A 21,191-nucleotide genomic window follows, 5' to 3' on the forward strand; every position below is an offset into this window, starting at 1 on the left:
GAATAGGACAAATTTGGGACTTTTTCACTTTTTTAACCTCTTATTCACCTTTCCAGAAAAAGAAAAACTGCTTAAGGAAATATTCTAGCAAAATGAAGAGAACTCAAGAAAGAAACATGGGAAACCAATAATAGGATCTGCTCCAGGAGTGCAGTAAAAAGATATTTCAGCACAAGTATTTAGACTTCCTAAGTAATCAGTAGTAATAAGAACAGGAAGTTAAAAGGATTTCAGAAGAATATCTTTAAGAAAAAGTAAATTCATTTTATGAAATGGCATGATTTAAAACCTTGATAATTTTAATAAGGTAATATATCTTTTTCCATCATTAACCAAAGAGAGACAGAATCCTTAGTAGTAAGGCAAAAAATTGTGTAAGCTGTGGTCCAAAGAGGAAACAAACTGTTGACATTATTATGAGTAATCAATGATCATATTAAAAAAAAAGAGAGAATCCATTTGACATTGACATCTAGAATATTCTCCTTCAATGAGTTTAGATGTAGTTATATGGTTTACATTTCCCTTTTTACAAGTACATTCATATATACTATTTGATTCAGTAGTATAGTAAGATTTACAAAAGTTTACTACTGAAAAAACTTCACTGTTCAAAATATATCTAAAGACAAAGTGCAGAAGACTTAATTATTCTAACAGTAAATACTGTCCTAAGTATTGGCAGTGTAAAAGTAGTGGTACAGCCAATGAAAGTTGGGAAATGGAGGGGAGTGAATGTAAATGTATTAATCTTACATAATGGAGGACTCGAGACGCTTTCTGAAGTGTGGGTGGACACTTTCTAAGGGTAGATCAAGAAATAGAGGTTTAGAGGTTTAAGTATATTCTTTAAAGCAGTAAAGTAACAAATAAAACTTAATGTACTATAATAAAAATTGTAAAGAGAAGTTAGGAGAAGAAAATGGAGAGTAATGCAATTAAGCTAAATTCTTATTGTTTATTTACAAAGTGTGGAATCAATTTTAAAATGTCAGGAATTGAACCAAAAAGTGGCAGTATATGAATATTTTTTTCAACTATGGAGGTGACTATCAAAAGTACTAAAAATAGTTTGATGTAATTACCTCAGGGCAGTGTTTTTCTAACTGTGGGAGTGAAATCAGTTTAGTGGCTTACAACCTACATTAGAAGAAGAGATAAACAAAAGTATGAGTAAGTAAAATTGGTGAAACTTTTTCCATCTGTGTGTGTGTGTATGTGTGTGTTTGTGTGTAAAATGTGTTTCTTACTTGGATCCTTGTCAACAAACTGCTCTAGGAAGTAGAAGTATGTTGTGGACAGTGTTTGGACTGCATTTTTATCTTTCATTTTTCTACTCATCTGTTTGAAGTTTTTTTAATTCACACATGAATTATTTGTATCATAACAATTTAAAATATGTATCTGTTTTTAATACATACAAAATATAAATTCATAAGCTTCTATAACATAAAGTGGTATATTTCCTCACAGAAGCAAATATTAGGCAATTTTCTTGAGAAACAAAATGACAGGCAATTTTACCATCACTTAGCAAGAAAGGAGTGGTTGATAAGTTTTAAAGATTACTTAAGGCTCAAGGTAGGAAAGGCTGGAGCAGCGTCAAGAATTTAAAACATAAGGAGTCCAAGCAATGGATTAAGTAGGAAGAAGATAAAGCAAGAGAAATGAAAATTTAAAAATATTCCCACAATGTAAACAAATGCCAAGGATGACCTTGAATCACCAAAATTTTTATCTTATTTACTCTATGTAATGTTTCATCTATCAGTGAACTTTAATTGCCTACATTTCTATGGTGGCTTTCGGTTTTCCTCAACTTGTCTTTACAACATATCTGAGACATTTTTTGAGTATCTTCTTGCCCAGACCCTCCCTTTTCTAAATACTTCTACTCCATCATGGTGAGACCTCTGTGGCCAAAGGCACTTTATGACCTAGCGCCTAACCATACCTAATTGGACCTATTAGAGGCTGTTGACCCAAGCTGTACTGGTCAGATTTTCTTTCCTAGGAATTTGGAATTAGAACTCAGAAATGCTGATTAATTTGTGTTGATCACTTGTGGAATGTGTGTCATTCTGGGGCAGCTATATTTGTCCCATCAGTATAGATACACAGAAGAGAATTTATCTGGCTATAAAGAAAAAAAAATTAAGCATAGAGGAGAGGCCATTATTCATTAGGTCAACAAACACTTAAGTACTTACTGTTCCAAGTACTATTCTGGGTTCTGAGGATACAGCAGTGAATAAAACTGAGTCTCTGCCCTTGTGGGCATATTTTTTTGGGGGAGGGAGGAAGATGATTAACAAATATTTAAGAAAATGTCAATTAGTCATTGGTTCTATGAAGAAAAATAAAGGAGGGTAGGAAGAAAGTTTGAAGTGGGGATCAGGGAAAGCCTCTCTGAGGGAGTAATTGAGCAAAGACTTGAACCAGTTGGGAAGCAAGCCAAAAATAAATCTGGAGGAATTGCTTTCCAAGCTGCAGTTCCAGAACGTGCAAAAACTTTGAGTTGGGAGCATTCTTGGGAAGTTCAGGAGACATAGTGGAGAGAAGAAAAATAAATAAATAAATATACATCTAAAGATAAAGAGGAGATCTTAAAAATACCCAGAGAGAAAGGACAGATTACCCAATTGTTATATAAATAAGTTAAAGATAGCCTCTGTATGTTGGTCCCTGTGTTATTTACTTATTTAAAGTAGACTAGGATTGTTAGATCAAAGCCCGCCAGTGCCAAACTCAAATTCTTACACATCTGATTGCTTTAAGTGTACCCCAGATTCTAGCCACTTAGATCCTGCTTGCTTGGGATCCCCCATGAAACTCTACCTAACATCTTTTAGCTATAAGTAACACAAACCCTGTAGCTATAAAAGACCTCAAACTGCTGTTGTCCTTCAGAGCTCTCTGACCCAGAGATTCCCTACCTTGCTACTGAGGGACATATCCTTGACATGTAGCCCCTGATTCCTCTCTCCTTGGGAGTTCCACTGCCATTTTTCCCTTGTGAGTGGTGGTCCCATTCTGCTGTCTCTGGAAAATCTCTTACTGTGAATGACTTCCCCCTTCATGCAGTCCTGTCCAAATGCCACCCGATAAACCTTATTGTGCAATACTGCCATTTCATGATCCTGTCTTTTCCTTGATCTGTCCCCAAATCCTTGAACTACAACACCAATTGAATAAAATTAGATTGAAACTGACTTTTCAATTGCAACATCATTCAGAAGACAATGGAATAAAATAGTCCAAGTAATAAGAGCAGATAATTGTTAGTTTAAAATTTTATATCCAGCTGAACTGTAACTTGAGAGACAAAAATTGAGAATCCCTAGTAAAGGATATACTTCCTAATTAAATAAATTATACCACAAGGAAGGAAATGAGACAATGGACAATGTGAGCAGGTAAATACTTGGGGAACATCTAAACAAGTATAAATTATATAAAATAATGTAATAATAATGACTCATGTGGGAGTACAAAATTAAGATGCAGCTACAATACTGGTGATAATAACATGTACAATAGGAAAACTATTCTGTGCCCTTGTTTTATTCAAGATCAAGGCAGATATAGATATCAGTTTTAGATCTTCAGTGTTCATATTAAAGATATTACTAAAGAATATTTGTAGAATGTATTACTTAAAATGCAATAGACAGAAGGGAAGGTAAATAAGGAAAAATTAGTTATAGACAGCAGAAAGAGAACAGAATTTAAGTAAAAATAAAAAATAGTTTCTCTAACTTTTAAAGAGAAACTAAGCAAGAAATAAGGTGGTAGAGATAAATCCAAATATATCAGTAAACACAATGAATATAAATGGACTAAACTCACCAATTGAAAAATAGAGATTGTCAGATTGGATGAAAAAACATATAAAATGCACCTGAATGGAATTTATAGGAAACACATTTAACATAAGGATACAGAGATACTTATGTGGGTAAAAGGAAAACCTCTACAGTAAATCAAAAGAAAAAAAGGTAAAGGATTGGAGGGGAATAGGTAAAACTCTCATTATTTGCAGATGACATGATAGTATACCTAGAAAAATCCAAAAGATTCTACTGACAAATCATTACACTGAATCAGAGAATTTGCCAAAGTGTCTGATATAAGATTTACATACAAACTTTAAATGTATTTTATATACAATTAGAAAAAAATGTTTAAGACATAGTTTTTATAATAGCGAGAAAAAATTATAACATCCTTTAGATATTAAGTATGACCTTAATAGACAAAATTACTTTGATTGAAACATTTGGGTCATAGTAATATTTACATATTTGGAAAATTCTAAGAAAAACAAAGACTCTTCCATCATATTTAACTCAATAAAGCCAAAGCTGAAGGGTTAAAAAGGAGCAATGATGTAAAGTCAGAAAGAAGGCTTAATTTTGTTAGTCAAGTAATAAGGGTATATGGGACTGTAGAAAATAAACTTGTCTAATTATCAAGTTTTTTGGAAGCAATTTTTACAAATATGCAGTATAAACTGCTTTTAAAATTCTGGTAGTTTGTTAACTAGAGAGTCTTGCTAGGATGGCTTACAAAGAAGACAGATCGAAGAAAGCCCAAAAGTCATGAGACACAAGACGTTACTTTGCATTTTTAGAAGATTTTTCATAGTAAGAGAGACCTAAAAATTGAGTAAATACCAAATGGATTTATGATGAAGAAAGTGGTCTACGGAAGTAATTCTCAAAATTAATTTTAACATTGGAACTTTTTTCCAAATGAAATCTACAATTTCAATATTTAAATTAGATAAATGTATTTATTAGTACAGATTTATTTTAAAATTTAACTGTATAGCATTTGCTTATTAAAGAGTAGAGGAAGGATGCTAGTTTGTTGAACACACTAAAATCTTAAAATCAAGAGTTGTAGATGACAGTTCCCCATTTTTATCCTCATTAGCTGTTTTAGTTATGCAGGTGTAAGATAAATATTTGCAAGTAGTAATTTCAGGATACTTTTGAATCAAACTGACTTAGAAGCCTGAGAAAGGAGTAGTAGATTTTCAAACACTTTATTTCAAGGTTAAACAACTAAGCATGTCTATTAAAGGAATTAATTATCATAAATATAAAGGTGAGAGAAGAAGGAACTAAAAGTTACAAGGATTGCATAAAATACTTTTAATAGGATACAATATTGTGACACCACACTTGTTAGTCTGTTGTTTTTGTTGCATAATTGGCTATTTTGCCTCAAAAGAGAAATTGCCAAACTGATGGATCTGAACATTCAACTATTTTTGTTTAAGTTTTTTTTATTGAAGTATAGTTGATTTACAATATTGTGTTTCTGGTGTATAGCAAAGTGATTCAGTTATGTATGTATACTCTTTTTCAGATTCTTTTCCATGTGGGTTACTACAAGATACTGAATATAGTTCCCTGTACCATACAGTAGGTCTTTGTCATTTGTCTATTTTATATATAGCAGTGTGTATCTGCTAATCCCAAATTCCTAATTTATCCCTCCCCCTTCTTTCCCCTTTGGTAAGAAGTTTGTTTTCTATGTCTGTGAGTCTATTTCTGTTTTGTAAATAAGCTCATTTGTATTATTTTTTTTAGATTCCACATATAAGTGATTTTGTATGATATTTGTCTTTCTCTGTCTGACTTACTTCATTTAATATGATAATCTCTAGATCCCTCCATGTTGTTGCAAATTGCATTATTTCATTGTTTTTATGGCTGAGTAATATTCCATTGTATATATATACCACATCTTCCTTATCCATTCATCTTTCAGTGGACATTTAGGTTGCTTCCATGTCTTGGCTATTGTAAATAGTGCTGCTGTGAACGTTGGGATGCATGTACCTTTCTGAATTAGACTTTTCATCTTTTCCAGTTATATGCCCAGGAGTGGGATTGCTGGATCATATGACAACTCTATTTTTAGTTTAAGGAACCACTGTTCTCTATAGTGGCCACAACAAATTACATTCCCACCAACAGTATAGGAGGATTGCCTTTTCTCCACACCCTCTCCAGCATTTAATATTTGTAGAATTTTTGATAGCCATTCCGACTGATGTGAGGTGATACCTCATTGTAGTTTTGATTTGCATTTCTCTGATAATTAGCGATGTTGAACATCTTTTCACTGCCTGTTGACCATCCATATATCTTCTTTGGAGAAATATCTAATTAGGTCTTCTGCCCATTTTTTGACTGGATTTTTTAAAAAAATATTGAGCTGGACGAGCTGTTTACATATTTTGGAAATTAAGCCCTTGTTGGTCACATCATTTGCAAATATTTTCTCCCATTCCCTAGGTTGTCTTTTCATTTTGCTTATGGTTTCCTTTGCTGTGCAAAAGCTTTTAAGTTTAATTAGGTTCCATTTGTTTATTTTTGTGTTCATTTCCATTACTCTGGGAGATGGATTGAAAAAAATATTGCTGCAATTTATGTCAAAGAGTGTTCTGCCTATATTTTACTCTAGTAGTTTTAGAGTATCCAGTCTTACATTTAGGTCTTTAATCTATTTTAAGTGTTTTTTGTATATGGTGTTAAAGAGTTTTCCAATTTCGTTCTTTTACATGTAGCTGTCCAGTTTTCCCAGCACCACTTTTCTCCACTGTATATTCTTGCCTCTTCCTATGGCTACAGATTAATTAACCATAAGTGTATGGGTATATTTCTGGCTCTCTGTCCTGTTCCATTGATCTATGTGTCTAGATCAATACTAGACCAATACTAGATCATACTAGACCAGTACTATACTGTTTTGATTGCTATAGCTTTGTAATATAGTCTGAAGTCAGGGACTGTGATTCCTCCAGTGCTGTTCTTTCTCAAGATTGTTTTAGTTATTCAGGGTCTTTTGTGTTTCCATATAAACTTAAATGTTTTTTGTTCTAATTCTGTGAAAAATTTCATTGGTACTTTGATAAGGATTGCATTGAATCTGTATATTGCCTTGGGTAGTATGATCATTTTAACAATATTGATTCTTCCAGTCCAAGAACATTGGTATATCTTTCCATCTGTTGTTGACTTCAATTTCTTTCATCAGCATCTTACAGTTTTTGGAGTACAGGTCTTTTGCCTCCTTAGGTAGGTTTATTCCTAGGTATTTTATTCTTTCTGATGTGAGATAAATGGGATTGTTTCTTTAATTTCTTTTTCTGAAAGTTTGTTATTAGTGTATAGAAATACAACAAATTTCTTTGTCATCTGTTTTTTAATTGAGCATGATGCATGTGTGTCGTGGATTTGTGCTCATTTGTATAACTTTGTCAGTAAATGTGCTATGTCTTTAAATTTTTTTTTAAATGCAGGACCATAATTTTCAATTAAACTACACTTACAAGAAGTTTAAGTGAGCACACAAACATGTGGATGAGTAAATCACAAGGACTGTTCATAGACATTTCAGTTCTTTCTAGATATTAGTGGAATTTCTCTTCCCAGCACACTTTGGAGTTGGTTGTGGCCATAAGCCTTGCTTTGCCTAGTGAAATATGAGCAGCAGTAATACATATCACCTCTGGGCAGATGTTTTAAGAGCAACTTCCCCTGCACAGTTCTCTATGTTTCCTTCCCTCTGCCGCAGTGATCAAAGAAGCACACTATTGAGATGGAGTCTCCATCACCCTGGGTTCCTGGGTGATGATGGACAGAACCCGGTCCTAACCTGCACAGAACAAGTGTAAAATTATAAATATGTCAGCAGAAAGAGGAGAGTAGGACAGGCTTGCTGAAAGAATCTGAGATGTGTGAGAGCAAGATGAGAGAGAACAGCTGATCCCTAGAATTTGGTTCCAGGTGCTTTCCAGGTCCCATGGTTTCTACCGCAAAACCTTACATTATCCTGTAGAGTTTGCATAGGACTCCTGATACTTCAACAACAACAATAAAAAGTTAAAAAAAACAACAACATTTATTTCCGCTTAATAAGGTGTCTCCAAAATGCAAATGACACTTTTTATTATGTAACTATTAATATGATTTCCAATCTTTTTCCTTTTAAAAATCAAATTGATTGATTCACAAACCCCAACTCTTTTTTCGACTTCCTTTAATAAAATATCTAATCGTTCCACTCTGTATCCTAGTAACCATACTCCCTCTGCCCATACAAAGATGGTTCAAATTTTTATCTTATGTTAATTATTAAGCTGCTGAAAGGACTTTACTGACTACCAAAGAAATACACCTATCTTTACTTTTGAATTCATATCTAATGTGTGTGTATATGTATGTATTTTTTTCCTGAAATCCTTTGATATCCCCGATTTTGCACTTTTATTTTGAACTTTCGGCCAATGGATAGGGCTTTTAGTTTTATTTCAGCAGTTGTTCCACTTTGTATAATATAACAATTAAACATAGTTTAAGACTATTGTCAAATCAAACATTTAGAAACAATAATAGGCACAGAGTTCTGCCTCTTGAGGGCTGTTGTGACCTAATCCTAACATGACTTTTTGTCCAGGTAGTTCACTATGGTCCACTTTCTGTCCTATTGACCCATAGTTGTTGCCAGAATATAAACCTGATCTAACTCAGCTGCTTACAAAGCTTCCATGGCTCCCAGCCACCTGCAGGCAAAGTCAAAATCCCTTAGAACAGAAAAAAAATGTTTCGGCATCTGGCCCTCCTAGCTTTTTACCTTACTTGCACCCCTCTTAAAATGAGTAGCCACACAGAGGTGCCTGTCAGTCTCCACAAATTATTTCCCATGTCAGTGCTTTTGCACTTGTCTGGTTACCCCATTTAGAATATCCTGCCTTTCTCTTCCTTCTTCCTCACTCCAATTCTTAGTAGCCTTCAAAGGCTAACTCAAAGTTCACTTCCTCAGTAACAACTCCAAGTTCAGACTACCTGGCAGTCAGTCACCTCCTCCTCTGGGGACTAGAGGTCACCTCTTCCTCTGGAGACTAGACAGTCATAGTAAAGTAGGGGAGAGAAACATGGAAACAAATAATCAAACACATGGTCAAAAAGACCTTGAACTCCTTAAGGACAAAGACCTCATCACTTTTTCACCTCTGTGTCTCCTGTATCTACCAGTCACATGATAAATAAATGTTGACTTTAACTGAATCATATGGAATGATTTTAATAACTGCATTTCACTTTTAAGAATATCAACTATGTAGATTTTCTCAAGTTAAAGGTTCATAATATGACCTTAAAAAACAAATTACAGATGGTTGCTAAAGTTTTACAAATGTTTATATCATAATTTTTAATAAATTTCAGTTAAATTCATATATTATTATTTTTTAAATTATGTAGTGTTTTTTTTTTTACTTTAAGGGAGGTCTATATAACTCATAGAACCTATGTAAATGTCTCAGGGTAATTTGAAAGTGTACAAAGCATAGAAATAATATTGGAATGGATGGTTGAGATACAAATGTTAAAGTATAGGAATGTGCCAAAAAGAAACTCTTGCCTGAAAAGAACACATGTTCTTTGCCAAGAGCAAAACCCTGACATATTTAATGAGGCATTGCAAAATCTGCTCACTCACCCACCCCGCCCATGGAAGACAAAGTTCAGAATGAACCTTGTTTAGAAACTTTGGAACTATGTGTTTAAAGAATGAGAGTGCGATATGCTCTAGCTAGGTAAGTCTCAAACACGGTCACACTTCCATTTCCCAAAGGAAGCTCCCATTTCTTCTGGCTCCTCTGTCTCTCATTTAACTTGTTAACTCTCTTTCACAAGATTTCTCAATTTTAACCTTAGAGCCGTAATATTTGAAATTTATAAACATGAAAACAGATATTTAAATGTTCATAATGAAGGTAATCACCTTCCTGATAAACCTGCTTATCCTAAATACTCTGTTACGATTCAGCCATCTTTGCAAACATCCACCTCAAAAAAGTTGAAGTCATAACAATAACAGCTAACATTTATTGAGTGCTCTGAATGTCGCAGGTGCGATGCTTTTTTATCTCCTTTAATTCTCACAAGAGTTTCTGGGAAGAAAATGACTTGAACACATGTTCCTGACCTCCCGTGTCCTCCTTTCCTCCCCTGATTCCTTACTGGAGCAACTTAGCAGCTAAGAGCAGCAGGCTCTTGTTGGTAGTGTGTGTTTCTGAGGACATCCATAGGAAAGGGTAGATACCAGACATATGAGGTCTGAAACTAGGGAAAGCCAACTCTCATCAGGAAAAACAGGGCTGCACAAGTAGACAGAATCATCCTCTTTCCAACTGACTGAGAAAAGTGTTTCTCTCCCTTGTACTTGGAGAGTCAGAGAGCAAAGTTTAGAATACTAGAATAGTGGTTCTCAAAAAGTTGCCCCTGGACTTGTAGCAATATCAACTAGGAACATTGCAGCACCTGTTAGAAATGCAAATTCTTAGGCCTCACTACAGGCCTATAAATCAGAAACTCTGGGAGTCAGGCCCAGAAAGCTGTGTTTTAATAAGACCTCCAGGAGATTGTGATACATGTTCAAGTTTGAGACCCATGAGACTGTAAGAGCAGATGGCTTAATATCCTCCACCTGCTGGAAACCCTGGTCAGGGAACTCCTGTCTGTTCGTAGAGCACAGGAAATTGCAATGCATTTAATAAACTCAGTAATTTGAGGGAGATTTACTCAGCTAATCAACCAGAAGTGGTGACTCCTATAGGAATAAATAATCAGATGGAAGATAACTTTAATGTTCATTGCAGTCCTGTTAGCTCCCCAAATAGAAATTGAGGCTTAGAGAGGTTAAATAACCTTCAAGGTCACACCACTAACAAGTACCAGAACCAGAACACAGGTCCCCTCATTACCTTCCATATGTAAATTCTAACTATATCTATCTCAGCTGTGTCTGTAGGATCCATATTTTTAAACTTTGTTTTAAATTGTGATATAATGTACATACACTACATACAGAAAAGTATACCAGCAGCCCCTGTACGGCTGTCTCTCTTCCCCCTGGAGGGAACCACTACCTTGACCCTTGTGATAATTTTTTCTTTATTAAACCATGTCTGTAAGCATTCTCAAACAATGTAGTTTGGTTTTTACCTGTTTTGAACTTCATACAAAAAGAATCATACTGTTTATATCCTTCTGTGTCCTGCTTCTTTTGCTCAACATCATGTTTGTGACATTCATCCATGTTTTCATATGTAGCCATAGTTTATTTTCATTGCTACATGATGTTTCATTGAGTGAATAATATTTTGTTTACCCTAGAATCTATCATTTCTTCATTCCCACTGTCACTCTCCTACTTCAGGCATTCATTAAATGATTTTTCATTACTTAAGTTATCCCAGTGGTCCCTAACTGTCTCCTCATTACCAGGATCTCCCCAGCTGCTGCCAGAGGATTCTTCTGAAAGTCAACATGGATCATGTTCTTCCTGTTAAAAGAAGTTGCAGGAGGAGAGGAAGAAGGAAGACTGTGAGGTAGGAAGCAACACATTTTTATCCAGGGCCTTGGGGACCATTTTAAGGATTTGGGTTTTTATTCTACCCAATGAATGAAAAGCCCCATCAGCTGATAGTTTTGACTTTCTAAGCTCAGAGACTCTTACGTCAGAGTCCCTAGAGCATAGGATTAGACCCCTTTGAAAACTACACCTGCCAAGAGTCCAACCAAGTTGGCTAGACCCTCCTTAAGCACTGCCCACAGCCCCTTGGGATCGCTTCAACTGCTGGCTAAGTTCACTCGGCCCTGGTCCTATCCATTACCAGTTCTTCCATTTCTCTGTAACCGACTGTTAAGTTCTGTAGGGGAGGCAAACTTTTAACTTTACCCTCCTAGGGTTCTTTTTGGCTGGCTGAGAATTAAACTGACATAAGATAGATCAATAGGAGAAAAGGTACCAATTTATTTAATACAAGTTGTACATGACATGGGAGCCTTCATAAAGAATGAAGACCCCAAAAAATGGCAAAACTTACTTGTTTTTATATTAGGTTGAACAAAAAGAGGCAAATATGGAAAAGTGACTACATGGGGAGGCTAACAGAAGATAAGAATTATTTTTAACAAGGACTGTTTGTATAGAAGTCTCTTGATCTTAACTTCTAGGTCTTGATGATAAGAATGTTACATTCCTTCTGGTAGAGGGAGGACATTTTTCTAATAGGAATTTCATCTCCTGTTTTTAAGAAAAAGAAGGAAAATCAGGGTATTTTCTTCTGATGTTTTCAAGTGCCTTTAATTCAAAATAGTTAATATGCCACAAAAGCACATTTTGGGGTGGCATGCTCTGAACTCACTTCTTAGCATACCTCACAGGTGAGGCCATAAAAATTAATGTATATATGGATAAAATATCCACATATACCCTGATTTTGGACAATGCAATAGTGAACTATAATTTGTGCTGAAAAATGGCAAATGAAAGAAAAGTGAACTAAGAATCATAAGATTTAACTCAAAGTCTTACCAGAGTGCCTAGCCTAAAGACATTTCAGGTCTTCATAACGAACATCGCTAATTCATACCATTGAGTATAATGAGAATTACAGAATGTTAGACAAGAAGGGGTCTCCATAGCTTTGGACATACTTCTAGACTGTAATTTTAGTGTAGGTGCTGGCAGACTTTTTCTGTAAAGGACTCAACACTATGTTCAGCTTTACAGGCTCTATGGTCTTTGTCACAACTGCTTAGCTATGACATGCAGGGTGAAAGCAGCCATCGGTGATATGTAAATGGCCGTGTTCCAATAAAATTGTATTGGCAGCAGGTCAGGTTTGGCCCAGAGGCTGTAGTTTGCCATCTCCTGGTTTAGTGCTCGTTGTTTGTTTGTTGTTTTGGTTTTTATCTCAGTATTTTAAAGTTAAGATCTAATTCATATTGAATACAATGAAGCAGCTCTTAAGTGTACTTTCTGATGAATTTTTGGCAAATGTATTCATTCACATATGTAATCACATCATAATCAAGATCTTGACATTTTTATTCCCCCAGAAAGTGCCTTCATGTCCCTTTCCAATCAATCCCCCCTGACCCCTGAGTGTAGTCACTCTTCTAATTTCTATTCTTATAGATTAATTTTGCCTGTTCTTGAACTTCATATAAGTAAAATTATACAGTGTCCATATGTCTGACTATATGACTTCTTTTATTCAACTAGTTTGTGAGACTCATCATGTTCTTTATACTTTTTTATGGCTGAGTAGTATTCATTGTATGACTATACCACAGTATGTCTTAAGAAATTACCACAATAAAAGCTATTTTTGGCAAACCTATGGCCAACCTAATACTCAATGGTGAAAAGGTGAAAGCATTCCCGCTAAAATTTGGAACAAGACAAGGATGCATATTCTCACCACTTCTATTCAACATAGTATTGGAAGTCCTAGCTGCAGCAATGAGACAAGAAAAAGTAATAAAAGGTATCCAAATCGGAAGGGAAGAGGTAAAATTTGTCATTATATGCAGATAACATGATACTATATATAGAAAACCCTAAAGATCCCACCAAAGCTATTAGAAATGATAAATTTAGCAATGTAGCAGGATACAAGATTAACATACAGAAATCTGTTGCATTTCTTTACACAAATAATGAAATATCAGAAAAGGAAAGTAGAAAAAAATCCCTTTTAAAACTACATTCAAAAGAATAAAATACTTAGGAATAAACCTGATGAAAGAGGTGAAAGACTTATATATATCCTGAAAATTATAAAACATTGATAGAGGAAACTGAAGGTGCTTTAAAGAAATGGGAAGATATCCCATGCTCTGGGATGAAATGGGAGAAAATATTTGCAAGCAATGCAGTCAACAAGGGATTAATTTCCAAAATATACAAACAGCTCACAGAACTCAATATTCAAAAAAAAAAAAAAGCCAAACAACCCAACCAAAAAATGGGCAGAAGACCTAAATAGACATTGATCCAAAGAAGACATACAGATGGCCAATAGGCAGATGAAAAGATGCTCAACATTGGTAATTATCAGAGAAATGCAAATCAAAACTACAATGAAGTATCACCTCACATTGATCAGAATTAAAAAGTCTACAAATAATAAATACTGGAGAGGGTGTGGAGAAAACAGAACCCTCCTACACTGCTGGTGGAAATGTAAATTGATGTGGCCACTATAGAGAACAGTATGAATGTTCTTTAAACAACTAAAAATAGAGTTGCCATATGATCTAGCAATCCCACTCCTGGCAAAAGATACATGCACCCCAGTGTTAATAGCAGCACTACTTACAGTAGCCAAGACGTGGAAGCTTCTAAATGTCTATCAACATATGAATGGATAAAGAAGATTTGATATATATGTGTGTGTGCATACATACACAATGGAATACTACTCAGTCATAAAAAAGAATAAAATAATGCTATTTGCAGCAATACAGGTGGACTTAGAGATTATCATCCTAAGTGAAGTAAGTCAGACAGAGAAAGATGACAATTATCATCTGATATTATTTATATGTGAAACTTAAAGTATGATACAAGTGAACTTATTTACAAAACAGAAACAGACTCACAGACATAGAAAACAAACTTATAGTTACCAAAGGGAATAGAGCGGGCAGGGATAAATTAGGAGTTTGGGCTTAGCGGATACAAACTACTATGTATAAAATAGATAAACAACAAGATCCTACTGTATAGCACAGGGAACTCTATTCAGTATATTGTAATAATCTATAATGGAATAGAATATGAAAAAGAATTTATATATGTGTAACTGAATCACTTTGCTACACACCAGAAACTAGTACAACATTGTAAATCAACTATACTTCAATTTAAAAAAATAGATGCATGTCTAATAATAAATGAAATGTAAATAGGCCACATTAAAAAAGATAACTAACAAATTATGAAAAGTGTTCAATATCACTAGTAATCCAATAAATATAAGTTAATGCAAAAAAGAAAAAAAAGAAATTACCACAAACTCCAAGGCTTAAAACAAGAGAAATTTACTCTCTGACAGCTCTGGAAGCCATAAGCCTGAAGTCAAGGTGTTGGCAGGGCTGTGCTCCCTCACTCTGAAGACACTGAAGGATAATCCTTCCTTGCTTCTTCCAGCTTCTGGTGGCCCCAGGTGTTCCATGGCTTGTGGCAGCCCAACTCCACAATCTCTGACCCTATCTTCACATGGCTTTTTCCTCCATGTTTCTGTATCTTTCTTCTCTTCTGTTTCTTAAATGGGCAGTGTCATTGGATTTAGTGCCCACCCTAATTGAGGATGATCTCATCTCAAGATCCTTAATTATATCTGCAAAGATCTTTTCTCCAAATAAGGTCACATTTGCAGGTTCCAGGTGGACGTATCTTTTTGGGAGCCACTACTCAACACACTACAATATCATAGTTTATCCAGTTACCTTATAATAGACATTTGAATTAATTTCTTTCTTTTCTTCTTTTTTCTTTCTTTCTTTCTTTTCTTTTCTTTCTTTTTTGGTTACTATGAATAAAGCTGCTGTGAATATTCTTGTACAAGACTTTTTTGGAATATGTTTTCAGATTCCCAGTTTTTGAATTCCAGTTCTAATTATCTTAATATAAGATTTGATTAACTTTTCTTTCTAGTGATAATTACCCGTAATAACATTTTAAATTCTGGCAGTAATATCTGTAAGAATTGATCAACCTCCATACATCTGTTCTAAATATGTCATATAACTGAAAGCATAATACTGCCAAGAGACAAGATATGGAATTCTAATAAGTATCTTCATTTTCGTTTCTCAAGATACTATCAAGAAACAAGTTTCAAATCAGTCTCAAAACATTGATTTTAACTCCTTAAAATAGCAGCAATACTTTATTAAAGTAGAAAACAAAAACAGAAACATAGCTTGACTCTATTCTGTCACTTTTGTTTTGTTATGATACTTTCCTTAGTGCTTGCAGCCATCACCTAGGCTAAATTTGATACATTTATCTCATTATGGGTGTGACTAACATGGAACACTCCACTGGAATGAATTTAAATGCAGCTGCTTAACAAACTAAGCCATCCATATGGGCTGTTCTACCCTTAGATTCTGATAGGTCCAACCTTATCAGAACTACTGGGACGTCATTCAGAGATTTTCTGCCTGTGTGGCTGGCTGCTTCTCTACAATGAAAGCTTCTGGGACGGGAGGAAGTCTGTGTCATTCGTCTGTGTATCCTCCAACTCCAGGCCCAGCTCAATGCTTTCTTAACCTTCTAAGTGTTTCCTGACTAATAGTGCCTGTGAATAAGAAATAAGAAGGAAGTTGCTGATAACTCTACTCTTCATAGCAGAGCAATTCCAGTTAATGAAATTTCTTAGAAATTGTTTTAATAAGCGATTGCTTTTTTTTAATCTATTGGAAAGTCTTCAAGAGTATTATTTATTACACTGGTAGTTTCTTATTGAATATTTGCTTCATTTATTCAGCAATTCTAGGAACTGGTGATTGGCTACATTATTCATTTGTAAAAGTAATTTAAAATACTACTCAGGCCTTGATGACACTTGGCAAGTGGAACAGAGAAAAGCAGAGAGGTTTTATTATACTTTTGATAAAGCTTAAAAATGGTCCTGTAAAATGGTTTGGAGTTTTAAAAATAGGAACAAAATTATGTAATGTGCTCTGTCGCTACCGCCCCAGTCTTTTGCAATGTCTGTAAATCGAAAAAGCTTACTTAACTTTTTTGAAAAGTGTAGCTACAACTGCACTGTTTTGGAATATAATTACTTTCAAACATTTGGGTGGATAAATTTGGAATTTTCACTAATCCTAATTTTCCACTTTTACTTTATTCTGCCCCTTTGATTTTCATTTTCATTTTAATAGGCTTATTGCTGAAATCAGGTGTGACAAAGTACTCTATTGAAATCATAATTTCTTCACTTTTGACACAATTATCCACAGGATAAGGTTTAACAGAAGAGACAATGAAGACTATGACAACACAGTCAAGTGCAAGACAGTGTAACTTAACAGTGCGTTTTTAAAAGATAATGTAAGTGCTACTTTTAAAACCACAATTTCAAAATCAAATGAGGCATTTTGAAGGCATTTCGTATGTATCATTATTTACCAGGTTGTTTTATTAGCCACACTTTTAAACCTGCTCTTCTAGTTTGGGAGTATTTTCAACTACACATTACAGACTAATAGATCTTAAGCAAGAGGGACTTATTTGTCCACCATAACAAGAAGCCCAGAATAGCTGTCTGCTGGCATTGGTTTGGCAGCTTAAGGTAAGGGCTTAGATTGGTAGCTCTGTGATTCCATTTGCCTTCGCTTCATAGTCACAAGATAGAATCAAAAGCTCCAAGAATCACAGCCATTTTCAAAGGCAGGAAGCAGGGGACAATACTGGAGCTTTATGCTTGCTTCTTTTTTACTAGGAAAGACATATCTTTCTCAAATCATCTATCCAATAGTTTCCCCCTTGCATTTCATTGATCATAATGGTGTCACATGACTATCTCTAGCTGTAGAGGAGACGGAGAAAATGAATGTCTACTTCTACCTCTAATTAGAGGGAGGCAAGGGAGAAGGGATTGGGAATGACTTTTGGGTTTAACTAATCACATCTTGCATATACTATGTATTTGGTAACCATTTGTTAAGTGAATTAACAGGTGATCCACAATGTTCAGCAGAGCCAGAATTCAGATATATGCCCACCCATTATCTTTCCCATTAAATTTACACATTCCTCATTTGTTTAGAAACATGAGGAGAGGCTATACTACTTATCTTAAGCACATGGAATGCACTAGTATTTGCTCTGTAACTGGGTAGAGAATTAGGAATTGCTCACATTCATCTATTTACTCAAGAAATATTTACTGCGTGCCTACCTTGTGCCAGACATTATTCTGGAGTTATGAAATATATTTGTGAACAAAACATAAAGTTCTGTCCTTGAGGAAGCCTACATTCTAACAGAGCATATTGACATTTTAACATGATTTTAAGAGGTGAATTGGATTTTCATAAATACACACAATTGGGAAACACATTTCATTCAAAGGGAACAACTTGAGCAAAGACATGGAAATATGAATATATGTGTTCTATTTCGGGAGCATCAAGTAGCTCCATGGAGCATAGAATACATGGTGAGGGATGAAAAGGCAGGTTACTGTCAGGTTGTAAAGGGTTATGTGCAGGGCAAAGTGAATTTTGCAAGATCAAAACTAGCATCTCTCACAGTCAGTACCAAAGCTTACTATCTTCACTTGGAGGTTCTACAGACATCCTGAACTTACCATATACCAAGTGATCTCATTATATTTCTCCTGAAACCTGCTCTTATTCCTATGTTTTCTGACTTGGTTTAGGCCTTCACCATTTCTCTTCTGGGCTGTTGCCTTTATCTCCTGCCTTAGTCTTCCCACTCTTCTAATCCATCTTTTCAGCTACTTTAGAAGTGATTTTTCCAAAATGTATATAATCTGAGTTCATATTAAATCCACAGATTAGAAAATATTTGTAAATTTGGTGAAGGGGGAGACTGAGGAGGGGGTTGATATTAGTTTTCTATTGCTGTGTAATAAATTACCACAAATTTTAGAGGCTTAAGACAACACACATTTACTGTTTCACTTTCAGGAGTCTGGCACAATTTAGCTGGGTCTTCTGCCTAGAGTCTTATAAGGCTACTAGTGGCAGTAGGGCTGTGTTCTCATCTGAAGGCTTGACTAGGGGAAAAAAAATCTACTTCTAAGCTTGCTCAGGTTGTGGGCAGAATTCATTTGTTTGTAGTTATACAACTCAGAGGCCCACTTTATCCTGGCTATTGGCTAAAGCCACCCACAATTCCTTACCATGTAGCCTTCCTCAGCATGGCTGCTTACTTCATCAGACCAGCAAGGAGAGCCTCTAGAGTGAGACATTGCTTGCAAGACAGAGCAATGTGATCATGGGAGTGACAGCCAATCACCTTTGCTATACTCTATTCATTATAAGCAAGTTACAGGGGCATGAACACCAGAGATGTGAACACCAAGAGGTAAAGATCATGGAGAGCCACCTTAACATCTATTTGTCACAATACTCTCATAGTCTTCTCTATCCTCAGTATCTGCTCAATGGGCACTGTCTCTGGGAAAGATCTTGAAGCAAAGCTTAGTATCTGCCAAAACAAACAAAAAAACAACCACTCAAAGTGTTTGTTAGTATTTTATGGAAGATATAGGAACACTGCCTTTGGCTATTTTGCTTGCTTCTCTCACCTCTGTCTCATTTCCCTACAGTTGTCCTAGGGAATTCCTTCTTCTGGAAAGCATAGCTTTCCACTCACAAATGTATGCAGCCAAATCTCTTCAGGGCCTCAGCAAAACAAATTTAATTCATGCTATTTAGAAGGCAGTAAGGGATTAAAATAGAAAACCTTTTTTCCCCTGTTATATCCAAATCTGATCCTGTTTCTCCTTTCTGTAAAAAGCCCTTTAATGGTTCTGTATTGCTGCACAATGAAATATGGAATACGTTTGAATTTCCAAGTATGACAAATTAGACCCCTCCCTTATTTGGCCTTTGCATGGTTTCTGGGCATACCCCACTTGCACTCCAGTGCCCATGTTTCAGGGAACTATTTTATAGGCTGATTTATAACTCAGGAACTTGACTTACATTGTTCGTTCTCCCTACAATGACAGTCTACCTCCTCCCCTTCTGTCACTCCTTCCCCTAAACATCCACTTCAGTATTATTTCCTCTGTGAAGCTTTTCTGTATCTCTTTTGCACTCACAGTACCTTGTACAAACAGATATTAATGTTTAAAACTTCCGTAATTTTTTTACATGCCTGTGTTTTTTTTTTTTTTATGAAACTGTAAACCTCTTGAGGAGGTTGTCCTATGAGAAGAGAGACATAGGTCACCACAGCAGGAGAGAAGTGACAGCTGGAGTAGATGTTTAAAGGTAATTAACATGTAAGATAGTATTTGAAATCATGAGAGTAGATGGTCATCCAGAAGAGTATAGAAAAGGACAGATCAGTATGGTATAGAACCTCTAATTAAGAAGCTCAATGAAGTGTAAAACCAACTTTGTATTTGCAGTTTCCCTTGGCCTTTTGGTACTATTTTATATATTGCTTTTTTAAAAAAAAATCAGTTTTTTTCTGTTACATTGATTAGCCCAGTGTTGTAGAGTGGTTTGGAGTCTGACTACAGTCTAAATAAGGCATACTATAGATAAAAAGTTTTCACTTAAAGAAAAAAATATTTCTTATGAAGGAATTACATTTTTTAAAACATTAAATAAAATATTCTATTTTTCATAATTTGGGCAACTTGAATGATTTTTCAATATCCTCCCAGTTTCATTTCAGTAAATTCCTATTCTAAATAACATTTCTATTAAAGACTGTAACATAAAAGCTCACAGATTTGTGACCTGAGACTATTTTATTGAAATGAGTACTGAATGTATTAATGTTCAAAAATAACAGTATAATTTCTTCAGATTTTATATAGTCACTCTTTGTAATAACTTAACAAGGATATTGAACACCTTTGGCTCTATTGCTGCCTTTGCTGGTTTGCTTTCTTTCTAACTGATGGCTTCCATATGCTATTTGTGAACTTCATCAGTCCAGAGTAATATTATTTCCTGAGATTTAATTTTTTAATTTTGAAAGCCCTATCATTTAGAATTAAATTTCAAGCAAAACTCATCTTAGCTTTAATGTAGAGCAGTTCTATTTCCAGTATTACTTCCTTCAAAATAAGTTTGTTGTTAAATTACTCACAATTTGACATGTAAGGTAAATTGTGATAAAACTTGGAGAGAGGAAAAATACAGTGGTTTAAAACTTATTAATTTTTTTGTTAATGTGTTTGACAGGGATTAGTAAAAGTCTTTTATATATTATTAAGAGTAGACGAGTTCTGTATTAATAATTTACAGTACATTCTTATTAGACTGTTCTCAAATTACTTTGAAATGAAATGGAGGATATTATGTAACAAACTTCCTGTGGTTCTGTCCCTCACAAATAGTGGGAATTGGTGTGCTTTCCTTCACCCCTGTTCCCATGTGGCAGGACTTCCCCAGAGTAACACTCTGACCTCTTACACCACCTGGTTAGTGGCTGACAACCATGAATCCACAGATTGTAAGTGAGTAAAGTTAATCTATTAAAAAGAACATAAGTACATAAACTTTCAGCCCTGGACCAGACAGAGGCAGTCTCAGGCTCTGTTCAGGGTTTGGTTTGGAGGCAGGAATTAGGGTGGTGTTGGGCAGAAT

At 35.1% G+C, this 21,191-nt stretch overlaps 1 protein-coding gene and 1 long non-coding RNA gene across 3 annotated transcripts in view; one reads left to right on the forward strand and one right to left on the reverse strand.

Annotated features, from left to right (window-relative positions):
• UGP2 (UDP-glucose pyrophosphorylase 2) overlaps positions 1-21,191 on the reverse strand; it is an 86,410-nt gene that overhangs the window by 62,234 nt on the left and 2,985 nt on the right. The window lies entirely within an intron of this gene.
• LOC116279404 (uncharacterized) overlaps positions 1-21,191 on the forward strand; it is a 79,267-nt gene that overhangs the window by 12,997 nt on the left and 45,079 nt on the right. The window contains exons 2-4 of one of the 2 annotated variants that reach the window (XR_012058945.1): positions 11,310-11,413; positions 16,851-16,941; positions 19,785-19,859. This is a non-coding gene — a long non-coding RNA (uncharacterized lncRNA). The remainder of the gene's footprint in view (positions 1-11,309; positions 11,414-16,850; positions 16,942-19,784; positions 19,860-21,191) is intronic. The other variant, XR_012058946.1, reaches the window with a different exon arrangement.

This window comes from Vicugna pacos, chromosome 15 (assembly GCF_048564905.1).
Source record: "Vicugna pacos chromosome 15, VicPac4, whole genome shotgun sequence".
Classification (NCBI taxonomy): Eukaryota; Metazoa; Chordata; class Mammalia; order Artiodactyla; family Camelidae; genus Vicugna; species Vicugna pacos.